The sequence below is a fragment of the Scleropages formosus genome, chromosome 8 (assembly GCF_900964775.1).
Source record: "Scleropages formosus chromosome 8, fSclFor1.1, whole genome shotgun sequence".
Taxonomy (NCBI): Eukaryota; Metazoa; Chordata; class Actinopteri; order Osteoglossiformes; family Osteoglossidae; genus Scleropages; species Scleropages formosus.
The window spans coordinates 29,672,479-29,692,223 of record NC_041813.1 but is presented as its reverse complement, the minus strand read 5'-3'; the positions used below and the strand labels follow the sequence as shown (position 1 = coordinate 29,692,223).

Below are 19,745 nucleotides of genomic sequence, written 5' to 3'. Positions count from 1 at the left end.
GCATTAATTTCAGTTAAGATATTTAAAAAAACACATAAAAAGGGAGAAGTGTGCTCATTATTATTTTCATTCTATTAAACACCACTGAGATCTTCAGCTCACCTTAACAGCGAAAAAGCCAGGCTACTAACAAAAACCCTAAAACGTTGAACAAATGTCCTCGCTAAGTATCCTTAAACTGGTAATTGAACAAAAAGAAAAAGGTTCCCTCACTGATGCTGTGAGATTCTGGAGCTTGAAGGAGTGACATCCTCTCTGCAGTTTATCATTAGTCTGCATCTGCAGCTGGGAAGCACAAGACTTAGAGGTCAATGCTATTATATAATGACATGGCTTCAGCAACAATGTTCTGAGGGGGTCTTCACACCCCTGAGCGACACCATACTGTTTAGTAACTGCAGGGGGTAGGCTTTTTCTAAAACAACAGTAGTCTCTGAGGGAGCTTAACCTAGATACACATGGACAACAAAGGACAAATTTAAAAAAGCAACTGGAAGAAAAAGTGGTCCACAGGGGATGAAGCACTAACCCATCTGCCAGTAAAAAGCATTAATCTCCCTGTCAAGTATAGTCTCTTCAAAGTGTAATGGCTTTAAGCCCAAGTGTTTTTGTTTATTTCAAGGACAAACAGGGAGCAAACATGAAAAACGTGGGGTCCCTGCTGAACCCATCTTTAGATTAAAGACAGATGTCTGGCAGGACACCAGAAAACACTACCGTGACTGCTCAGTTTGAAAGAACCTAATCTTCTATCTCCTTTCAATGGTCACAATGGTGTAAGAGGTGGGATAAAACCATGCGTTGCTGCTCTAGAAAAACATTCCAGTACAATGCAGAAGAAGGAGGTGAGAGAGGAGAGGGGGGGGAAAGAAAAAAAAAAGGTAAAACCTCTCCTTAGCTGCTCTTCCAATCACCCAGAATATGACATTATTAATTTATAAGTTACCACCAAACCTTTTTACAGATTCAAGATGACTTGGGTAAAGAAAAAAACATCCAGAACAACCCTGTACTTGCATCTTTTTTCATTTAGGTGGTATTAAGATGTGAAAGCCGTGGCTTTTGCCTTATTTAACATGCTTGTTCAGGCTTGAAATGGGAACAACCAGACCACACAAAGGAAAATCAAATGGAAGCTCTGGGGATTAGAAGGCTTGGCCATCCATGAACTAAGAGCTCAGACACACTGAGCACAACGTGTAACAAATACGTAAGCACTTTTTTACTGTATTACACGGCTTCTTTTATTATGACCAATTAGCTCCTTTACTGATACGGTTAGTTTTCGGCCCTATTATAGAGCCGGGTATTTTCCGGAAAAATCAAGGGTACTACAGACAACAGGAAGTGGAGAGTGGGACGAGCAATCTTCAAAATATCTATGTCCATGATCTCAGTCACTATGGTACCTGCTGTTACACAGCCAGAAAAATCATTTTTATATAGCTATATACCCTTATTGGAGGTTGTGTAAGAAAGTATACCAGACTGAATCCAAGTTCAATGCAATCCAAAATGAAACACGCATATCAAACCAAGATACAAATTAAAATTTTGCTTTAAGAGTCAGAAGAATCCTAGTTATTCTGCAATCAAGAGACTTCAGCATGAAAAAATATTTCTGGGATCTTGGACATTTGGGATTGGCAGCAGAAAGGAATCTCATACCTTTGTCTGCACTGGCTCTTTGAAGCTTCCAGCCTTCAGACACCTCTGCTGTGTGGGTGATCAACCCTTACTACACTTCTGTAGGTATTTATCTCAAACCACCTGCTTTAGAAGTGGCAAAATGCTAAGGAGCAATGCCAAGATCCAGGCACTAATGGACTCAGGGTCATACGCCATTTTTCCCCACAAACAAGGGCCACGATGATAATGAAAGAACGAACCATTTACTAAATGCATCTGGTTCAAATTGATCTGCTGATCGACCAGGCCCAGCAGCTACCGCACAGCTCTTCTGTTAACCTGGTCTAAAGCCATGCAATGAAAGGATGGATCCAAAAGTTACAGTAATGATTGTAGAGGGTGATAACAGTTAGCAAGCGATGGTATTCCAGTAAGAAATATGAAACCCCAGAATGGCATCTTTTCCCATTAGATACTGGCACTGTAGTCCCAAGTATTAGAATATTTTGCTCTACGTAATTACGAATCTTGCTCTAAATTAGAGGAACTGATCTAATTACTGCAAAGATGGTTGATTAACAAGGGTACAGTTAACACCTCTTCACCCTAACAAGTTCTGTAATGCTTACATACATTGACCAAAAGAGCTGCAGAAAATCTGATGAACATGCATTCAAAGTAGAAAATGATCTGTTCCCATAATTTGTAGTTTGGTGCACATACAAGAGAATTATTCTCCCTTGAAACCATCACAGCTGTGAGTAACACAATCATACTTCAAAACACAGTGTATTTCCCTATTCCTCACACACTGGCAGTGTTAACTTATGAAAGGCACATACACACCAGTAATAAGGAACCATCAGGCAACCATGTACTGGTTAACCTTTTAGTAACTGCTACCACTGCCTTGATTCTATGACTGTCCCTATTAAATCCTTCAACTCTAATAAACACTGATCTCCATCCACTTTGTCAGACATCGCATTACAGTTGAACAAGACATATCTACATTACAACAGTAATGTGTTTGCTATGATTCAAAACTTGTTAAATAAATAAAATTCTCAATCCAGTTGAATCCACAAGAGCCCCAGGTTAATTATTTCAGATTCGACAGCGAAGTGGAAGCGAGCAGCTTCAATGTTCCACAACAAGTAATGAAACACAGTAAGAAAGCCCATGCTACTGGCAGGAGAGGAAGGGGGAGAGAAATACCACTAATAAAGCAGAAATTGCACATAAACAGCTTTGCAGTTGTGTACTAGTAAATGACACTCCCAGCCTACTTCTTGGGCCAAAGGATCTTACTTTTACCCACAGCCTTCAGTAAACAGACCCAACAGAAAAGCAGTGCAAGAACCATTCCCCACCCACCCTCTGCCGAAACCGTTACAGCTTGCAAAGTGTCACAGGTCATGACCAGCAGTTTCACACACTGCCTTTGGCTCACACACACACACTTAAGATGTAAGAGGAGGAGGCCAGGAAATTCAGGCATGGCTGAATCATGCACGCTGTCTGGAAGCCCCCTTCTCAAACCAGGCCCACAAGAAACATTAAAGCGTCACATATACACCCAAAATGTCCGAAATGCATCTGACGTTAACTTTAAGGTGATCACAGATACTCTAGATTACTTCACATACTAGGAAGGTCCAGGAATTCCACCAAATCACATCCTTCCATGTAAAACTTGGCAGTGGAACATCTGGCATATCTTCTAATCCAGTATATATCTTTAGGTTGGACCGTCTCTGCATGGGAACCCAACATCATTTTAACGTTCCTCAGGGGAAAAGGGGGGGGGGAGTTTTCCCCTTCCAGGCAAAAGGCACCAAAACAGCACCGGAACAGCACCCTCAATTCATGAGAACTTCCATTAGCACGCTGGCATAGCGACATGGCCTTGAAAAAGGACACATACTGTCGTGAAGCAGCTGCAACAACAAGCAAGTGTCTGTGTTGGGGATACCGTGATCCTAAAAGTGAAATTATGAAAGGCGGGGGGGAGAGAAGGACCAAAACTTCTAAAGTTCAAAGCAGAAGAAATCATGCCGCGGGAGACAGAAGCCTTCCTTTACAGGCATTACACATCCATCACGGGTCCACGGCAACACAGTGGCGAAGCAAGTAGTGCTGTCATCTAACAGCACTTGGATGCTGGCGAGAGGTGTGCAATCCTCGTTCAGTCTATATGGAGTTTGGATGTTCTGCTCGTGTGAGCATGGGTTTCCTGAAGGTGCTCTGGTTTCCTCCCACATTCAAAAGACATGCATCTAAATGGTATGTGAATGAGTATTGCTCTGGTGTATAGGTGAGTGACTGGGTGAAAAGGTATCAGCTAAACACAACACAGTATTCACTGTTGCTTTGGAGAAAAGCCTCCGCTAAATTAATCGATGTACATGTAAAACACACTCTGAAATTATCAACATTACAGTATACCAAAATGTTCTTTAGACAGACCATTTCACAGCACTGGATCCACTTAGTCTTCCATACGATATAACAGTCTCCTGACACCTTAAGCGAAATGTCAAGTCAGGCTGTGTCTAGACAATGAGATAAAAAGCAAAGAAACAAAACATTGCAGCCTGTGGCTTCAGCTCCCAAAGGTCACCATGGTACATCTGGAAGAGTTCCATCATTTAAAAGAGAATGATACATTTGCTGGGTATTGAGGAGAAGTTAAAACTTTAACACCTTTTAATATATCCTTGGCATAGCGATACACAGTTAAACTGCTGTTCCTATTTCAACCACAACTCCTGGATCTGGATGTAGCAACCTGTTGTACCATCTGTCTCTACAAGTGTTACTGAAGAATCAAGTGTCCACACCCGAATCTCTCCTTCTGTTCATGTAATGCACTTTCCGTACAGCTCTGAGATGAACGTCACTTTGGAGAAAAGCATCAGCTAAACGAATAAACGTAAAAGCATCACCACTGACTGCGAACCATTGCGGAGAAAGCTGAATGTCTGAGGCACTTCCTTCTCAATCAAACCCCCAAAGTAATCTTTTAATCAATATCTGGCCAGCAGATGTTTCTGCGATGATGGCATTGCTCCCACACGCAACGTCCTGGTGCCATCTGGTCTTTAAGCAATGTTTACTGAGATTGGACCCATACATGCAGACTGCTGCAAAGACCAGTAAGCAAAGTGTGTGTGTAACGCTGTTCATAACGCAGGGGTCACAACAACAGGTCTGAGGAGACGTCTCCAATGGCCTGCACAATATCACAAATAACCAAAGAGAGCGCAAAGGCCAAACCGATCCTTCAAACAGAACTCAGATGACGCATCTGCTTCGAGATACTTAAGTTTCTGGTCAACCACAGATGTCACTCTGATGTGGAGCTACCATCTCCTTCAGAACACTGGTCATCTTAGAAAGCTCCAGCCTAAGGCAAAGCCTCATTTTTGGAACGGTCAACCAACCACTTGACAGGCACCCTTTCCCAAGGAGACCAACAAAATTAATTTTCAAACTTTGCGCATTCTTAAGATGAAATATCTAAAGGAGAGCATGTTTCCCACTAGTTATCCGCTCCCTGCATAGAGTCAGATTCAATTGTGGTTAATCATTGATGCTGCTGTACAAGAATGCGAGACAGCAGGGACACGAGACATTTTAAACCAGTGTGTGGTGTTAATATTTAATTTTCCCTGATGAAACCCTGCACAAAAAGTTTGCCTTAATGCTGCTGGAAGTGGCATCGCGCCAAGTAATCAGCTTCAGGCTAGTGAGTCTAAAGCCTTGATGGAGTAATTGGATTAATGAGCTTCGAGCTGAACATTGCCACTCCAAAAATCCAGCTAGCCTCCTTGTGTCTGCCAGATGAACACCAAGTCAGCAAGTGTCCTAGTGAAGGATTTATAGTCGCAGTTATGAAAGGAACATTGAAGAATGTTCTGGTGTAAATTCTGGTTAAACCTTCTGGACCAAGAGAAAGGTACTTCAAAAACGCAGCTGTAATAATGCACTGCCAGGTTCGTTTCAGCAAAGTATAAAGGTGTAAGGTTCAATCAAACCCCAGCACCACAGTTAAAATCAAGTTGACGCTCAAGCATCATTAGTTATAATAATTACAAGAAGCATTACAGCCATCTTTCTCCATCCACAAAATCACTTCTGCTGACTTCCCCATGAGGCCATGCAGGGTGACCCAAATCCCAAAGCAACTGTGGGAAAGGAATGGGGGGGGGGGAACGACAGGGATTAAGGGGGATATACAGACAGAGCCACTGCCCTGGAAAAGAAGGATACTGGCAGGGGTTCCAAAATTCAGAGGGGAATTGTACTTTCCCGATTGTCAGGAACGCTGCCTTTCCTGCTCTATTACCAATGCGTACCTTCCTGACTACAAGGTGCTCCTCTGCAATATGCAGTTTGCGCCTCAGACATCTATCTGCAGGTTCTCTCAGCCACAAAGCTCAAAATAAGCCAGTAATAGGCTTGGATACAGCAGCGGAGGCTTGTCATCTTGCTTTGAGTTAACACCGCTTTAAAACTGCTTGCTCCTTCTGCTTCATCGCTTCCTCCTTTTTTTTGATCTTCAGCAACCTATGAACAAGAAGAAATCTGACCGTGGCAGAACTGTTTGCAACAGGGATTCTTACCACTCAGGCCAAACAATCCCAAAAATAGAGCCAAAAGTTGATGTGAAGTGCAGTCCATTAGCCTCCATTAAAAATTAAGGATGCAGAACATTAGTAGTGACCATGTCAGGTCTAAGGTATCACCAGTAACATTGCCAATAGGCCAGTTTCAGGTTGGCTTAGGAAGGTCTGACTGTTCAGCACCTGGTTTTTCCACTTGTGACTACTAAATGGACAGGACCTTCCAAATCACTAATCTTCTTTTTGAGGTATCTATCAAGAGCAACATTTCCAAAGCAGAACAAAAACACCCAAAATATCACACTGGAGATTCCTGTTGCAACACCCAACAATCACAAATTTATAGAATACAGAACTCGACAATAACACAACTGTAAAAATTACATACTGCAAACATACTACTTACACTTTCACATTGGAAGCCATGACTAAAAATTATGTGAAAAGTCCACTATCGTTAGATTGGATACGGAACCCATTCAGAGTATTCTCAAGATGTAGCAGTACTCTGCCAATTGTACTTCCTGTCATTAGACCAAAGCCATTCAATTGTCTGAGAAACTAAAGCTCGGGAGCACATATGATTCAAAAAAGGTCAAAATATTAAAAAAGGTCCCCTCAGATCTTCTTGGATGGCACTGATTTAATGGTAATTCCTAAGCTTTATAGCTTTTATTAAAAGGAGCCTTTAAAACTGCACTTTAATTTTAGCAGTTATTTAACCATCTGAAAAATAAATGGTTATCAACCACAAAAACTGCAAAAATCTTTCTCAGCAAAGAAGCGAGAGGTGAATTTATGCCAAAGTGACCCCAGGTACTAGCCATAGCCAGTCAACTCTACTGTAAGAGGTATGCTTCATCTGCACTCCATAGAAATAAACCACAGACATCTCCCAAACTATCCATCATGAAGATATAACCATTAGCTAAGCATGCATTCCCACATACTCCCACAAATTAACAAAGCTTTTGGTTGTTAGAGGAGGTCCTGGCAAGCTTTAATGTTGTCTTCCTGTCTTATTCTGCTTCCAAGTACACCTTTACTGGCAGGGGTGTGGAAGAAACTTGGAATGATTACAAAAAGCTGTTATACCAAGTTTCCACTTTGTCTGTATTCTAAAGGAAGTCTGCCGATTGATGCAAAGTGCAGAACATGAATTCTACATGGGAAAATAAAGCTGCTTAATTCTGAAGATGATGCCGATTCACTGTGTTACATTTAACTCATACGTTCTGTCAATCTGCATTGAAATGGGTTGGCATACTGTCCAGGGTACACCCTCTCTCATACCTGGTGCTTTTTGGATAGGTTCCCAAGCCCCACTGAAAGTCCATTCCCGAACCCCAAGATGGATATCCATTTATGCTAAAATATCACCATATTAGGGACAGCTAGCAGAACAGTAGTTACAGTTGCTACCTTTGGACCCAAAGGCCACACGTTTGATTCTTACCTCCAGCAAGGTATTTACCCTAAATTGCTCCAGTGAAAATGACCCAGCTGTATGAATGGATAAAAAATTGTAGGTACATTAACACTACGTGACTCAGGAAAAAAGCATCAGCTAAGTGAATACATGCAAATGTTGCGAATATTCCATTCACAATGGATGTAATTACTTCAATAGTTGACATCAGGGAAAGGAAACTGACTAGTTATGTTGGTATGGTACCTAATTACTCTATGAGACTGTATGGCTGTCTACCTGTGCCTTTTCATAGCTATTATGTACTATACACTTAAATGCTCAGAAACATGCTTATGTACTAACCGTGCTGAGGGGAAGAACTAAATTAGTTCCCTTGTTGCACCTTACCCTAATATTGTCTGAGTTTATGGACATGATCGCGGGATTTACGAGTTCCATATTGTTTCGACTGGTTCTTACTAGCGTTTACTCAAAGTTTGCCTCGGTCTGCTTCGTAGGGTGTTTGTTTGGGACGGCCATCTGCGGATGGGAGTGGCCAGTGTGTGATTAAACGCTGCCTTAAGTTTGTTCCTGCATCATACCTTGCTGAAGACCGTGTTCTGGGCATGTACAGCATTGATAAAGAATTTAACGCCTAACGTGGAGGAGAAACACAGGATGTCACAATAAAATAAGGCTCAATGTTTACAAATTACTGGAAATCTTGGATACAAACAGTTTAGCACAATTTAAGCATGTAGTTTCACCCTCTACGTTAGAAAACATTGTGAAAAGTTTTTTCCAGGCTGTGGGTTGGCAAGGGAGAGCGTCAAGTCGCCGACCACATAAACATCACATTGCTGCAACATGTGAAGGCAGAAACAACACAACTCTGAAGTTTGCAGCATCATCTTTCATTGACACTTAAACACGCACATTTGAATCGTTTCCCAGAGGAAACGTTCCTTGTGGATGCAAAAATAGTGTCAAAACATTACACAGGAAGCTGCATAACATATATATAAAACATATAATTGCATAAAGAACACTGAAAAAATTAAATCTTTCATATACAATGAAACTGTTTCTGAAGTCAAAACTGTATTAATTGTGAAATTGTTGCAACCATGACAAGCTGCCCTGTTCCAATCTGTGTGATATCATCTATTATTTCCCCTCCTGCATAATATTCACGTGAAGACTTCATGGTTTGGAATAAACAAATTGAACTGAAATCAATAATAATTTTAAGGTCTTTAAGTGCAATGCTTATATTGCAAGTGAGCCAAATTTGAGAGAACGACTCAAATACCCCAATCAGCCACAACTTGAATGGCTTGAGGAACATGACTTCAAGGTGTTGACTTGGCCTCCAAATTCCCCAGATCTCAATCCAGTCAAGCATCTGCTTGATGTGCTGGAAAAACAAGTCTGATCCATGGAGACCCCACCTCGCCACTCACAGGATTTAAAGGATCTGCTGCTAATGTCTTGGTGCCAGATACCACAGGACATCTTTTGAGGCCTTGTGGAGTCCATACCTCAACGGGCCAGAGCTGTTTTGGCGGCACGCAGAGGACCTACACAATATTAAGCAGGTGGTTTTAATGTTTTGGCTGATCAATGTACACTAGAATATTACACATGGGTGTTCACATTATACCAAGATTGTGGAACCTCATTATACAGGTTCGTGCTGTATCCAAGGCTTTATGGTAATGACACCTTTAACGCAACAGAATTATAAAGAGAAATCAAAAACAAATTGGCATTCACTGAAGCACTTAAGCTGATACTTGCTGGGACTAACAGGTGAATATAGCCAACAAGGAGTAATGGAGAAATTTAGCGCAGAATGAGCCAAACTGCAACCGCGAACACCACCTTATGGTGGCTCCAGTCTCACTCCAGTCAGCTGTCAGGAGGCCCACAAAACAAATTCTCATAACCCCAATAGCCGTATCTCAGGGGACAACTAATGTTAAACGTCATCAACACCACAACTGAATAAAAATTTAAACTTGGCACCATGATAAGGGAGACACCTCATGATTTCTGGAGAGGGAAGAAAAAAAAAGTGTGCAGCCTACTGAAACACCAGAAAGTAAAATAAGCACTTAGATGAAGTTTAATTAAAGTAGGAAGTTCTAAATCCACAAACTGCATTTGCTGAATACTTGCGGAATACTTGAAGTTGCCAGTGGTGGAGTGGCCAAATGCCAGCTATGACCCAACGTTCACTTGGATGAGCTCCATTACATGCACACTGGGACTGTGAACCCAGCCTGCCACTAGTTTGCAGAAAACTTCAAGGTACACAAGGCCCGATAAACAGCCAAGGCACTCAGGTAAACTGTATTGAATGCCTTCCAAATAAAATCATTGTTTTGTGGTTCTTTTTTTGTACTGTCCCAGTAAGCGATCCCAGAAAAAAGTCAAGCGGCATCTCATTAGTCAGGACTTACAGCAAGACGGCACGAAAGTTGTGAAGCGCAGCCGACTTTACGCATGGCGGAAGACTCACCAGGGTTTATTTAAGAACTTGAAAGTTTGTTTCAACATCCATCTAATCTTTAACAGCAGCCATTAGTAATAAATCTGCTCATGAACCCACCAACCCACAGAGGAAAATAAAAATGAGAAAACAGTGAAACTCATGAAACATGACATTAATTCCTGTTTTCAGCATCCACTCAAGATTGCAAGATACTTTTCGCAGAAGATACACTTCCAATCAGATCTTAGCAATACAACAACAGCTATCTACACTCCATTCTTCATCCACGTGGTCCTTGAGACGAAACAGACAAAAACAGTTTCCTCTGCACGATAAGATCTGATACACGAATATGGTTCTTACACAACCCTGTGCTTGCTTGTTTGCTTTGGTTTCCACTCGCTCGTTTTGTTTGCTTGCATTTTTTTTTTTTAGACTGTGGCTGAAATGGTGAACTTTTTCCATGCAGTTTTCTCCAGACAAAAAGCAACACTAATCAATATGGCAAACAAATGGAACATATCAGATTAAGCAAACTACAAGGTCCATGTGTTGAATGCATTATGAAGAAGGGGAAAAAAAAAAAAAATAATAATAAAAAAAAAAAGACAGGCTTCGACACACATTCAATAACAACTCCAGCTAATGTGGCAGCAAACAATCAATTACTGTTGCTAAGCTCTGGAGGCAAATTGCTCTCCTAACATCCCGGTACTACAATTCACTCAAAAAGCCCACAGGATGTTACATGACACACTGGGGGGGTGGCATAGTGGTGCAGCAGGCAGAGCTGCTGACCCTCTCATGGGCTGTAGGTTCGGACTGGGGTTTGAATCTGGTTTAGTCTGTGTAGAGTTGGCACAACCTCTTGGTGCGGTTTTGCTCTGTGTGCTGCGGTTTTCTCCCACAGCACAGAGATGTGTTTTGGATGAGTTGTGAACCTAAATTTCACATAATATACATATGTCTGAGTGAAGTGGTCCGAGAGCCCTGCAATGGACTGATGGCCATCCATATACACCCTGCCTCATGTCCCAAGCTTCTACGATAGGCTCCAGATCACCAGAACCCTGCAACGAACAATCACTTATCAATAACAGATCAATAAAGACAAAGACATGCCAGAAATAAAGTATCAGCCCAACTCCCCAATTCTCACTCTCTCTCCTACAGAGAGGCAAGGAGTTACCAAGTAAGCGGTCACCAAGGTGGAGCCACCCGCAGCTGATCCAACTCTCACCCGGATTTTCCCACAGGGTGCCAGCGAAGCCACAGTTTGTTCCGAGGAATCACAACAAGCCTATTTTCAGAGTGCCATGGATACGGCCTCCCTTGCCCCAGCATCAAGGAGGAGGTCAGCAGCAGGGTTCGAACCGCAGGCTTGGACAGCTGCCGAGGTTGGACGTCATAAAGAACCCCCCCCCTCAAGGTCCTGTAGCGCCCAAATATGTGAATAGGCAGTTTGTCCCGCACGGCTGAACCCTGCCAGTTCGACATTGCGAAACATTCAACATTCACAGCAATCGTTTACCGTGCCCTCTATCCCTGAGGCCTGTCAACGGCACAGGAATCACACCAGGGCATGGCGCACATCCCACACCCACGTAGTCATACTGGCTCTACCACCAACATTAACCAGCAACCCTTCGATTGTGGTCTAGCAGCAAAAGGTTACTCTCTAAGAGGGTATACATAATTGAAGCACATTAAAGTGAATGTTTTATGTATAATTTTTTTATATCACAAGCCTGTTGTTGCATAAACATGAAATTTGGTCAGACAGCAAGAAACAATGTAAGCAGTGTTCCGCAGCTGCAGATGAGTCCACTCGCGCCACTGTTAATATTTTCTCGTCAAGTACTGGCAAAACATTCACATAAAAGTTCAACGGGGGGGGGGGGGCTAGAAATGAGATACTCTGCAAAAAAAAAAAAATTAATAAATAAATAAAATTACGGGAGGTCACCTGGTTGAGCAGCTTTCACCTGTCCAGGTACACGATGGCAGAAGATTATTTATATTGCATCTTTCAACCGTTGACACTTAGTACATCAAAAGCTTCATAGTTCTGGGTGAGGAAGCACAGGTGAACAGCAGATATCCTACCTGACCTTTCAGTAGATTCTTCTGTTAAGTGCATTACGTCACCGGAAAAAACATCCTTCTACCATAAGCTAATGTAGAACAGCATCTCCAGGTCCACGAAGAGTCATTCCAACAAACCAAGCGCTCCAGCTGAGATCAACCGCTGAAGCACATCAAAAGTTCGGACACATTTAACTAACCCTACAACTTTTCCATCGCTTTTAGAGTAAAATAAATCTAACAAGGCTGCAAGTTAGTGTAACCGCAGAACTTTGTATCACACTAATAGTGGGAGACATTGGTAAAACTACAATTTTGTCATGTAAACTGCATCAGTGAGACACCACAAAGTCGATGATTATTGTTGCCATTCTGTGCGAGTACACAGCAAGTTTCAGTTCACTGCATTTCAATTACATCTCCTGAGAGTAAAACATTATCAGTTATATAAAATGGCTAAACTGGCACATGAAGGCTCACACATCTGGTTTTCATATTTAAGAAACTACAGCTGGAGGATCGACTCATTCCAACCACAAGATGAGCACACCTGTACGGCCAATGCGATGTGACATTTTTCAGGTTTAACTGGCTATGAATGCAAATCTGAACACAGGGATGTGAAGCAGCAGTGAGACTAGAGAAGGAAAGCAGCTCATCATCACAGGAAGCAAACAACAGGGACCTCAACTGACACCAATAAGGACCTTTTTTCTGAAGCCCAGAAAGTTAAGCTCAACTTCAATTTCTCATCAATTAAACAGATACAGAAGGATACATAATGAATTAAATATGTTTGAAGCTTTCACCATTAGATAGGCAAATATAAAATGCAGCATGCATAAAATACATATCCTTGTGTTTACAGAATGGATAGTTAAACTGGAAATATGGATCATGGATTATCTAGAAACAATGTCAAACTGCTACATCAGAGGAATTCTAAGTTTCGTGTAAAACTGTACATGTCTTAAGACAGTTATGACATGCAAGGCTTGACTATGTATAAGGCAGAAGGGCACACATGAGAAGTGTACCGCTTACAGCATATATAACATGTATAGATTTAAGAAAAGCCCATAGTATCAAGATTTAATGTGGGGTTTCATTAGCTGGGGGAAAAAAAGAAAAAAAAAAACAGAAGAGAAAAATATTAATCTATTATTTGGATGAAAATAAGCCTTATAAGGAATAAGTGCCATTTGCCTGTGCTGTATTACAGCATTTCAGAGATGCAGCTTACATATGACATTTAATTCCTATACAATATTTTTTCCTTGAAAAATTATCTAAATGGATGAGAGGCTAGACTGAAGACACTCCAGGTATTCTTGAATTTACTGAAAGGAACAAGTTTACGGGCACAAAAAAAGGCTTCAAACCAGAACTTCCTGTCCAGTAGTCCACGAAAAGGCTTCAGGGGTCCATGAATTACAGGTTTGCTTTGATATGGTGTTACTAGCCATGGCAATTCCATACGAAAGTCATCAGTTCTCAGCACAAACAATACTTCCCCTAAACTTATTTGTGGACATAACTGAAAGGCGGTTTACCTAGCTTTCATCACACTGCTAAAGTGGTCCAAGGCCCGGAAAAGGTAAAGAAGGTTCACGTCGCTGCCAGCGTACGACAGACAAGCCCACAACGGGGCGAACGGGGCAACGCAGCAGTCACGGGCTTGTAACCTGAAGGTTGCCGGTTCAAGTCCCACTCCCCGCTACTGCTGTGCTGCATTACACCCGGTCAAGATACTTGACCTCAGCCGCCACAGTAAAACGCCCAGCTGCGTAACGGATCAAGTCCCGCAATTCAGCGTGGACAGAAGTGAAAGTAATGAATAATATGAGCGGAGGGAGAGCGAAGGGCACCTTGCGATGCTGCTACAGGTGGCTCGGTGGTGGTTAGAGCTGCACCTTGCTGCACTCAAAGGACCTGGGTTTCAATGCCACATCCTGCTGTAGTACCCTTGATCAAGGTACCTCCCTGCACTGATACAGTAACATGTACCCTGCTGTATAAAAGGGTACATCATAGCAAGGAGCTTTGAAAGAAAAGCAAAACGAATACATGATGTAAACAAGGTTTTAGTGCAGTAACAAACGGCGCCGGACACTGGACCATGGACAGGGGAATCCAAGTAGCATTTGGCAAAAGCCCAGAAAAACAGACATTACAGTGTAATCCTCATAAAACACACACACACACACAAAGAGGTAAGCAGCACTGGAGAGTTCCTGCACGCGCAATTCACCATGATTCACAGCGCCATGCCATGGCATTAAACGAGGCGATTAAGACACATCTGATCGCAGGACGAGCTTCGACTAGGTAGGGCACTTACCACCCCAAAAAAAAGACAAAGATCGAGAGAAGTCGTGGGTACAATAATAACTAATGCTGCGAAATTCACCCCCTTAAGTTAAGGCATCGCCGTGCGGGACGAAAACGAGGAACTGACCGTCCTGTCCAGTTCGAGCGGGTAAACAACGTTTATCTAGTAGGTACACACGTCTCTGTCTGTCATTCGTTCCCGACTCGAGTCCGTCCGCTGACTCCGTCCGTGTGCAGCCAGGAACACCACCGCCGCGGAACCGGCTGCTCGGCTCTCTCTGTCAACACTTTCACCTTTCGACTTCGTCAAGTGCAATTTCACCGAATTTAATTAACCCCGTCAAGTTGGGAGACGCCGGAGTGTGTGTGAGAGAGAGAGAGAGAGAGAGACACTGTGTGTGTGTGTGTGTCTGAGGGAGCGGCTGTCACTCACTGAGCGCCCGCTCGCCTGCACGCCACACGCTGCAGTAACAAGTCTAAAGTTGACCTTAACTCGCAATTTGTGTCAAGTAAACGCGGAATTTGTCTCAAGTAAACGTTGCAGAGGGGCGCGGGTTCGGTGCAGGGAGGGAGGCGAAGCCCGCGGCCGTCCTGAGGCGCTTCGAATCGAGAGCGCCGGCGTGTGTCGAGCGCCGCTAGCCGTCATGCTAACGAGGGCTGCTGCTGCTCCAGCCTGTTGATCCGCGGTTCTTAACTCGAATAAACAGAAGTGCGACGCTGCGCCGAGCAGAGCCGTACGGCGCAATTCAGCGAACTCGCACTGCAGAGAGACGCAACAGCTGCGCTTGTCCAGCTTCAATAAATAATTTTTTCAAATTAGTATTAAAAAAAAAAAAAAAAAAAAAACACAGCCGCTGGACTGCTGCTCCGCGCATCATTTTCGCAGCCGGGATCGCCAGCTAGCAGCTATCGCGAGTTCGCTTACCAGTTTAACGAAAAACAAACAAAAAGGGAAAAAAAAGTGTTCAATTGCGCAAATTATGTCGCTAGGCGGAAAGTGAGCGCGAGGTGGGCTGTAGGGGGTGTGGGAGCTCGCGGGCGCGCGCGATTGGGCGACAGGTCAGGCAGACAGGGCACGCGGGCCGCCATGAGAATTGAAACGTCGAACTTACTGCGTGTTCTGGCGAGCAGGAAAGTGCGCGTGCAAAGAGCTCGAGCCACTGGCGCCGCCGTTGCTGCTGCTGCCGCCCTCCGTCTGTTCTCTGCGCTCAGTCAGTCAGTCAGCTGCGCAGTTCCCTCATCTGCTCTCTGTGCCCCCATTGGTGTGAGTGAGTGAGTCTCTCTCTCTCTCTCTCGCCCTCCCTCCACTCAGTCTGTCTATCTCCCCACGGCCGCCCACTTCCGGCTTTCCGCTATTCGTACTGTGACACTTTAGTGATCTGCTTAGTGTGCCAGGCTTCAGCGGCTGTGTGCGCTGGAAAAAAATATAATCAACATTTAAAAAAAACTGTTTTCTATTAAAAATACATGCTCATTTTTCGTGACGGCAAGACAATATGTAAAAACTGGAGCGAAACTGAAACAGAGGGCACAGTAGCTACTCAGTCAGCCTTTCTTCTGCCAAAGTTCGCGTAGCTCATTAGCGCCTTTCACACTCCATTAAAAACGTGTCGAAATCATAGTGCACCGCATTATTCTTATAAGGAGCGGTGTTTTTGTGATGTCACCGCAAATATTGTACCACTTCAAAAACTAGAAAGAGCCCAGTAAGTGAGAAAAAGTATTCGGCTCTCACCTTCCACAAACAGGAGCTTTTGGCGGGAATTGCGCGTGCCGGTGTTTCACGTGCCAGTACAGCACTTCGTGTCTTTTCTTTGTCGTTGCCTCAGTGCACCGCTGTATTTTTATTCACCATTTTGTACGTACAGCATCCCAAATACAGAAACGATTCCATTAAAAGGCTAAAAGTGTCAAATGTAGCTCATACATCGAACGTGAATTCATCTGACATGTTCAGGGACGCTAAGTGTAGATTCCTACAGTAAATCGCAAAATTTTATTTTCTTGTAATTATCACTTCCAAGTATTTTGAAAGTTTGATATCATGTCTGCATGTCTTTCACCCGCCCCCAATGGAGGTGTGTTTTTCCCATGGAGCGAGTGCAGAACACCTCCCTGTGCTCGGCCCGCTTCAGAACTTTACACTGTTTTAACAGGGAAAAAACTGTAAGTTTTGTCAAAGTGCGGTGAAGCCTGAGAAAAGATTAAGCTGGATCAAACCTACTAGTTCATCAGACAGTCTAACTACTCACTTTTTAAAAGAAAATTAAGCATTAGAATGGATAAAATACATGGCATATATAAATAATAAAGGAGTTACACGTCTTTAAGCTTCCTGACACTAATAGCAGGGCAGCACCACGACACCGCCAATACACCGCTTTTCAAGCATTTGCATTACATGTATTCATTTAGCAGACGCTTTTCCTCACACCATGCATGGTTTGTATGACAACGGCACTGTTTGTACACACCATCCGTTCAGTAGCTTAAGAAAACATAGTGCTGTTTCTCCTGTTGCCATTTAAACCTTCTACATTTAAAAAGAGGGGGGAAAAAAAATGACAGTTTGCTTCTTAAGATTATTTGCTCTCTTCCCCCTATGCAATAGCAGCCAGAGCAACCACAAGTGGATGAGATGCGGCTGGGAAACTCAAAGGAAGCAGAGGCCTCTGACCCCGGAGACACACATTGTTATCTCTGACGGCTCCCACACACTTCCTTCATTTGCAGCCCGGTGACACAATTTTACCGCAGTAGCAGCATCCTGGGTACCTGGCTCATCCCTCTCCAATAAAAGACGGCCTTATCGAGGCCTCAAACACACACTTGTGTAATTTCAGAGCGAAACAGCGAGAGCTGACTGCCTAAAGTGGTTGTGACCTGAAATGAACGAAAGGACCTCTCCTTGCCACGGGAAGAGAGGCGCATCAGGCTGGAGGATAGCGGCACCTGGTGGTGATGACTCCTCAAGCACATACACGTGCAAGAACCGATCATCGCTTTCATGAGCTACCTTAAATATCCATCATATGAACCTTGTAACTACAAAACTGAGGCACATGGGAAAACTATAGGCCAATGAGACAGAAATGTCTGAGTAGACATTGCAGAACAGAAGAAGGTTAGAAATAAACAGGCGTGCGCTTGCATGGGCAAGCAGATGATGTGAAACATCGACGGACCTCATTACAAGGGTCGGGTCGGCGAGTCGTTCACCAGAAGGCTTTGCTCCCGCAAAGCTCGGCAGGCCCCAGGAGCACTGGGAAAAGAACCAAAGAGTGTGTCGTTGCCTAGGTGTCTCCACTTGCTGCGACCTTTGAATACTTCAGGTGGTCTTGAAGTCATACAGCTCTGTGCGATTGTGAGTGTCTGAGTTTTGGTTGTGCTTTGCATGGGGAAACTGTTTAAGGATGTCTCAGTGCTGTTCTTGGGATTGTACTAGATTATCATCAGCTTTGCAGCACATTACAAGGTTATGAGGGATGATGCACTGATTTACATTATGAGCACACTGTTGTACATCAAAAACTAGAATGAGCGTAAATGCCACAAATCCTGATATGCAGCACTACAGTGAAGGAAATCAAGGTCAATGATTATAGTCTTCAAAGAATGTAATTTGTGCAAACTCTTCACCGACCGTATTTCCCCTCTGCTGAGCATCCAAAGCCCACTTTGTTTAAATACCATCAAATGAAGGTCTGTCCATGAAAGAGCCTTGTTTTCAAAAAGAACATAACCTCTGAAGAGAAAGGGACATTCTGAAGCAAAAATAGAAAGCGATACAAACAGCAGGCCAATTTACTTACTTGGCAGTCGCTTTGACAGAAACCATGCAGCTGCACTCACTGAAGGCTTACCAGAAAAGATATCATTAATCAACAGATAACTGGCCTTATTGCAATCGATGTATATGCAAGCAGTAACGGAGCAACCGGTAAACACATGCTGAGATGAAAAGCTTGGTGTGAATTTCTGCTGAGATCACATTTTCACTATTTCCGTCACTCTTTCAAAAAGAGCCCAAGCACCACCCTGGCAGCTGGAACCTGCCACGCGGAGCTCCGCGTACCGAGTCACGTGCCCACGGAGGATCGATCATCCCGCCTTAGCGAAATGCCTCCGAGAGAGTAGTCACTGGTTGTTTCCTGCAGTCGCTGACTCAGCAGCTGTTGATCGTAAGCGCGTCTCAGTTTTCACGCCTTTCATCTCCGCTGGTCAAAGCACTTCCCTCCCATTCAGCACTGTATGCAATACAATATACTGCCTCCTGAGCCATTTCAGGGCCCAGCTGAGGATAACCAGACACTTAAGTGAATAATATTTAGCAGCTGATCTGAAGATAAAGTATTGGTGACTGTGAGAACTGAGGGAGAAGACCTGAACTTGAGTTTTTATTTTTAAATTGCCCTTTTTCAACCTCCATTCCACTCTCATTTTTTCTACTGAAAGAGGGACATACCCCAGATTTGTTTGAATTTATTTTTAAAAAGCTGACCAAGACTTCTGTTTTTTCCCTGTTGTACTTCTCTTTTAGTTGACAGACACATCTGCACAGGGGAGGGAGAAGCCACTTGCTTATTTTTCTCCCTTTTTTGTGCGTGGAGTTTTGTTTTCCTCTCCTCAGTTACCAGCTGTTCCACTTGTTCTGTGTTACAGTCTCGTTTGCCTCCATTGTTCAGTGCTCTGTGTCACCGTGCTGACATGAGCATGCTATAAAAATGAATTGAATTCTTTCATCGCACTGTTTGTGGCGTGCAGCTTTACGACCACACACTTTAAGCTATTAAATTAAATCTCAGGAAACTTTTAAATTCAGTCATCCGTAACAAATTTTACCTGCATAAAAACCATTAAAGTAAAAATGCAGTAAGGATGTAATGAAAGTGAAAATAAAGCTATATAGTATCACTGCACTACATTTAGGAAAGTCTCTAGAGTTTTGAGAACTTGGTAAAATATATCCCAGAAAGTTGATTCCTGGTAAGAGGATTCTGTTTTAAATCTCCCTGAAGCTATGAGTCATATTCTGTTGAATGAGACTACTATCCAGGCACAATATATACAAATGAATCACTTAATGCTCATAAACAGGACCTGAAAGTCGGTGAGGCCAAAAGTGTTGTGTGCTTTCATTTCAAAACCAGATTTGCTCCTTCTG

At 43.2% G+C, this 19,745-nt stretch overlaps 1 protein-coding gene across 2 annotated transcripts in view; it reads right to left on the bottom strand.

Annotated features, from left to right (window-relative positions):
- Positions 1-15,895, bottom strand: part of LOC108941722 (signal transducer and activator of transcription 5B-like) — a 51,452-nt gene extending 35,557 nt beyond the window's left edge. The window contains exon 1 of one of the 2 annotated variants that reach the window (XM_018764508.2): positions 15,694-15,895. The gene's annotated coding sequence lies outside the window, so the exon portion shown is untranslated. Of the gene's footprint in view, positions 1-14,708; positions 14,877-15,693 lie in introns of those variants that run through there. The other variant, XM_018764512.2, reaches the window with a different exon arrangement.
- Between the last annotated feature and the right edge of the window lie 3,850 nt (positions 15,896-19,745).